The sequence below is a fragment of the Haemaphysalis longicornis genome, unplaced genomic scaffold, assembly GCF_048455015.1.
Source record: "Haemaphysalis longicornis isolate Haplotype H1 unplaced genomic scaffold, Haemaphysalis longicornis Haplotype H1 scaffold_1, whole genome shotgun sequence".
Lineage (NCBI taxonomy): Eukaryota > Metazoa > Arthropoda > Arachnida > Ixodida > Ixodidae > Haemaphysalis > Haemaphysalis longicornis.
In genome coordinates this window covers 264681226-264687225 of record NW_027526203.1, presented here as the reverse complement: position 1 = coordinate 264687225, position 6000 = coordinate 264681226, and positions in this window count along the sequence as shown.

Genomic DNA, 6000 nt, shown 5'->3' with positions numbered 1-6000 from the left:
AAGAGGCGTGGCTTTGGGGAGCATGCGGCGCTACGTCTCGTGCAGGCCTTCATTATTTCCCGCATCACCTACGCAGTCCCATATGCTCTGCTCAACAAGCACGAAGAAGAATGCGTGAATACAATAATCCGAAGATCATACAAGCGCGCACTGTGCCTTCCCCCGAACACATCCACCTCGCTCCTCCTTCAACTCGGCATCCATAATACGTCGTCGGAGCTAGTTGAAGGACATCTGCTACAGCAATACCAACGGCTCTCTCTCACCAAGGCTGGCCGCCATGTCTTGTCAGAATTAGGAATAAATACACCAGGCTACAACGGCCCATTACCAGAGCCCCTACCCCGAATATTCAAGAACGCATTCAAGTCCGACCGTTACCGCGTAACATGCACCCGGAACACCACAGTGGACGACGCAAGGCTCGCGCGGAGGCCATCTCACGGCAGTACAGTCAAGATGCTGATGCCGTCTTCACAGACGCGGCGGCATACCCCTCCTACCCAGCGTTCGCCCTGGCAGTAAGCCCCGCCCAAGGAGGAACGACTATCACTGCCTCTATAAAAACACGCTCACCAGCTGAAGCTGAACAGGCGACAATCGCGCTTGCAATCTCCTCAACCAAGGCTACTACTGTAGTGACGGACAGCCAACAGGCCTGCCGGCACTTCCAGGCCGAAACGGTGCACGCTGCGGCCCGCGCAATACTACTACGCCACCCCCCGCAGCGACAGATCCAGATTGTATGGACTCCAGCTCATCTGGGAGTGAGAGGGAACGAGACGGCCCACGACCTTGCGCGAGAAATGACATGCCGCACGAGGAGTGAAGACGCCGCCTTGGAGAGATTTACTCCCCTTCTGGCATACAGAGAAATGACCCAACATCTACGCCTGGCCCGACGCGCCCTTCCCCCACTCCACCGACATCTATCTATCGAGCAGGCACACCACTACCGTGCCTTGCAAACAAACACCTTTCCCCACCCAAAAAGAGTCTGCCACTACTCCGAACACATTACGTCCCCTAGGTGCCCCTTCTGTGGAGCAGACTGTACTCTTTTCCACATGGTTAATGGATGCCCCTCCCACCCTCTCCCCAAACCGAATCCGTACAACTCTCCCGAGCTCTGGAGGCGCGCCCTGTCCCGCTCATGCCTGTCCGACCAGCTTCGACTGGTGGAGCGGGCTGTAGCGGCTGGCAAAGCATATGGGGTCCTGGACTGAGGACTCCACCTCCTGAAGACGTCACACAAATTTATTACACAATAAAGATGTTTATCCTCCTCCTCCTCCACTCGAAAGCGTCAAAGTGGTGCGTCTAAACGAAAGGCAAAGTTGGAAAGAGAAGAAAGTGAAAAGAAGTTGCCAAAGATGACAAAATATCTGTTGAGTGCAGCTTCCGCGAAGTCGTGTCATTGCTCCTGTCGAGTTCGTACGAGAGACTGTCTAGACTCTGCTCTGCGAGTGCGAAAGGCTGCCTACGCTGATCTTTGCGAAAAGTTCGGATTCTTAAAATTGCTGACGGAAATAGGAAGCATGACCTTTCTTGCACAGTAGGCGGAGAGATTGATGGAGACCTACAAAAATGATTTGGAGAAAGCATTTCCGGCTGAAATCGTTCAGTCTGCGAACTTTCTGCAAAGCTCTGTGTGCCAAGACATGAACGTCCTGGGTATAATGAAGTTGCTACATGAAAGACGACTTATTAACGTGTTTCCGAACCTTTCCATTGCATTAAGAATGTTCCCAAGCATACCCATGGTGAACTGTGAGAGCGAGCGATCGTTTTCCAAGTTGTCACTGATAAAAAACCGCCTTCGTTCAAACCTTCTAGCCAACAAGTTGAACTCGCTTGCTATCATGTCCATTGAAAGTGACCTTATAAGGGACCTATCTTTCGAGCAAACTATATCGGATTTTGCCAAGGCGAAGGCACGAAATATGCTGTTTTAAAAAAGCACTGTTCGCGCTATACATGAGTGCCCGTGAGGTTTTTAGGGGCGTCTTGCTCGGGCCCTGTCCCGCCCCTCGTTGCCGCTGTACACGGCACCACGATGATGATTGTGGCAGGATCCCCCTAGGGATTGGCCAACCAAAGATTGGCCGAAGAGGTCGAAACGTTCAACGCGTTCGTTGCTACCCAACCAGGAGGAGAGGAAGAAGAAGAGGTTGTCGTTCGTCGCCTGCGAGCTCAAGACTCCTTACCAGCTTCGCGAGATCCGGTTAGTGTGGGTCCCTGGTCACGCAGGGATAATCTTCAATGAAATGGCAGACCAATTAGCCAATTTGGCTCTTGGGGGTCCTGCCGTCGTGAATTGCCCAATTGACAGTTTTCTTTTGGGGGCGAGGTTCAGGCGCCTTCAAGTTTTACAAATTAATCGGCAAGATGCCCTTCGTTCATGCTCCGACTATATTCACCTCTCTCACTTATGGAAGCCTAAATTCTGCGAATCTCGTAAATGTGAGGTCGCAATGACAAAATTTCGTTGCAGAATCCCCCCTTTAAATTTTTATCTACACAAAGCTGGTCAGGCGTTATCTCCTCAATGCCCTTTCTGCAAGGCCCCTGAAACAATAGAACACTTTCTTTTAAATTGCCGCAGCTTTTCCTCGATGCGACGCACGCACCTTGAATACACGTTTAATCGGCTGAATCTCCCTTTATCTTTAACCGTTATTCTTTCCCTGGGTGCTTCCGTCATAGGATATTGCCACAGAGATGTCGTGATCGCCTTTCATTCCTTTGTTGCGGCGACAGGCCGGATGCCCTTCTAGATAGCTATGCCTTCATTCGCAAGTTTTTTTTTTTCCTGACAATCCTGTTCTATCCAAAGATTTCTTTTTCTACTCTCGATGTTTTTTCTCGTACTTCTTTTTTTCTGTCTAAAATAAACCGGGTCACAGCCTAATTATTACAGGCAGCTTCTTGGCCAATCCCCCGCGTGGGTACGCGCCATAACATAAGGAACCAACCAACCAACCAACCAACACGTACTGGGGGTACGCGACACAAGACGCTCTCCAGAAGGCGACGGCCAAGGTGGCTAAAATGTCACACACCGCATTCGCCAACTTACCCATGGAGATTCTCATCGTCCCAAACAAGCCCTACATAATCACCACAAACATCGACGTCGTCGACGGGCTTGTCAACGGAGCGGTGGGAAGTCTCAAGCTTTGCGAGCAAGGAGTGGTGGTCTTGAAGCGGCGGCGCCCGGTTTCGATCCCACGACTCTCTGGCCGCGAAGTGAGGTACGTGGCGCAATTCCCACTGCGCTACAACCGAGACGCGAGCATGGCTACGAACGCGCCTTATGTCCTTCACTCATTCAGATGGTGCGCGCCGTCAAGAAGACCTGTAACAATGTTTCACGGTTTCACCGATAAGCATTTTATCTTCGCCCCTCTCATCATCATTCACTTCGTGGAGATGGCGGGATTTTTTCATGTGTCTTCTCCCAACCTGCATGAGTAAACATTGAGCTGTAACCTAAAAAAAGTGTACGCCTTCATTGTTGATCTTTGTTTGTTGTTCTCGCAATGTAACTCCCACTTTTAATTAGCGATAGTAGTTTGTTTTCTTCTCTCAAATCATTACAAATGGCATTCATTAGTACCACATGTATTTGGTTTCCTCTTTTCTTCGTTTGTTAACTGAGCCGTTATCAAAGATATGCTTCATAATTAAAGTTTGTCATTTTCATCAGAAGTATATAGTCCACTTTATTGTGCTTGCTAGCCGTTAAAATGAACATATACCGAATCTACCCGAATCTACTATGTACTTACTGCATAACACGTATAACGATTTCCGCACTGTGATGCTTCCGTTGAATTCCAATAAACACTGTTGCCCAAATAAAAGCAAGCGCTTCAGAAAACATATCTAGATAAAGCGAATGTAAATAGTAAACGTACCTGTTGCTGTTTACACTGGGTGTTATTCTTTTTGTTTTCTTGAGATGGACCTGACTGTACCAATGGCCGTTCTGTGGTTTACGGCCACGGAACGGACACGTCTATGTTAGTAGTGTTTTTGTGCTGTGTGCTGCAAAAACAGATCTGACACATTACTATCGCATGAATCCCATTAATCTTACTTTGTTCTCTTTTTGATCAAAATAATTTTTAAAACTAAAAAAAAACTGTTTTTAGCTAAAATAAAACGAAATGGTATATGTTAGTAGTGGAGCGAGTGGGGGGTGTGGACGGAGGTTTTAATATATATATATATATATATATATATATATATATATATATATATATATATATATATATATATATATATATATATATATATATATATATATATATATATATATATATATATATATATATATATATATATATATATCTTGAAATGGGGTTTATTGGCAAAGGTTGCTGTGTAGGCGAAAGATAAGGAGGGCACAGGCCGAGCACAGTCCGAGCACAGTCGACGCTTGGAGAAAGCAGAGCGAGAGAGAGCCCCGTCGCTCTAGGCGATGGCGGTGCGGCTTCCATATTCGGCTTCTGCTACCGACGACGATAAAGTGGCGCACATCTCCCGCAGGGGATTGGTGACGGTCCTGATTCTTCCGGTGAACGTTGCCAATCTTCTGCATTACAATCAACCCCGGGCGAAAAGGGTAGCCATCCTGGCGACTCAAGGCGCTGGCGAAACAAGTGGATCGTAATAGGGTTTTAGACGTTCAACATGCACTGTTTCCCGACCACGGCGTCGGAGATCCTGGGAAGGTGTTAAGGGCTCGACAACGTAATTGACTGGGGAAGTCTGTTCGATGACACGGTAAGGGCCTTGATAGTTTGAGAGGAATTTCGAGGAGAGACCAGGAGTCCGAGTGGGTACCCAGAGCCATACACGAGAATCAGGAACGAAGCTCGGCACGGGATTGCCATCAATGTGAGATTTTTGGCGGCCCTGTTCTTCCGTGGTAAAAGAACGAGCAAGTTGCCGGCATTCTTCTGCACGCTTGGCGGCCTCCGAGACCGGAGCACACTCAGATGGATCGGGACGATACGGCAGAATGGTGTCCAACATACACGACGGCTCACGCCCGTATAAAAGGAAAAATGGAGAGAACCCAGTCGTGGCTTGAATGGCGGCGTTATAGGCGTACGTCACGTAGGGAAGCACCAGGTCCCAATTTCTATGATCGGACGCCACGTACTTAGACAACATATCTCCAAGGGTGTGGTTAAAGCGCTCTGTTAGACCATTTGTCTGCGGGTGGTAAGCTGTGGTCATGCGATGGATGACATGGCATTCTTTAAGAAGCGCCGAAATGACGTCGGACAGGAAGACACGGCCCCGGTCCGCCTAGAGCGACGGGGCTCTCTCTCGCTCTAGGCGATGGCGGTGCGGCTTCCATATTCGGCTTCTGCTACCGACGACGATAAAGTGGCGCACATCTCCCGCAGGGGATTGGTGACGGTCCTGATTCTTCCGGTGAACGTTGCCAATCTTCTGCATTACAATATATATATATATATATATATATATATATATATATATATATATATATATATATATATATATATATATATATATATATATATATATATATATATATATATATATATATATATATAACACAGAAATAAGGGTGGGCAGTCAAGAAAACCGCTTTCTTTCTTTCTTTCTAAATTCTTTATCTGTTTCAATGACCTACCACAACCTCCCCTTTGCTTTCCGAGGTGTTCTTGACTGCCAACCCTTATTTCTTTGTTATTTCTACGAGCCCCTCATTTCCTATTCTGATTCGCTACATGCATAGCGAGGGCCTCTGTTCTGGCAGTCTTGGTGCCATAGGGAGCTTAAGAGGGTTCAACGCTGGTTGACCACTCTCGACATGTCGTAGACACTTGAGTCACGGCGCGGGGATTAAAAAGAAGGTCCCCTTCACCCCGAGAAGTCAGAGTGGCGCTGGCTACCACCCCCCAGCACAGGAAAAAAAATTACATTGACATAAATACCCCAGAAAGCGGGGGGGAAAAT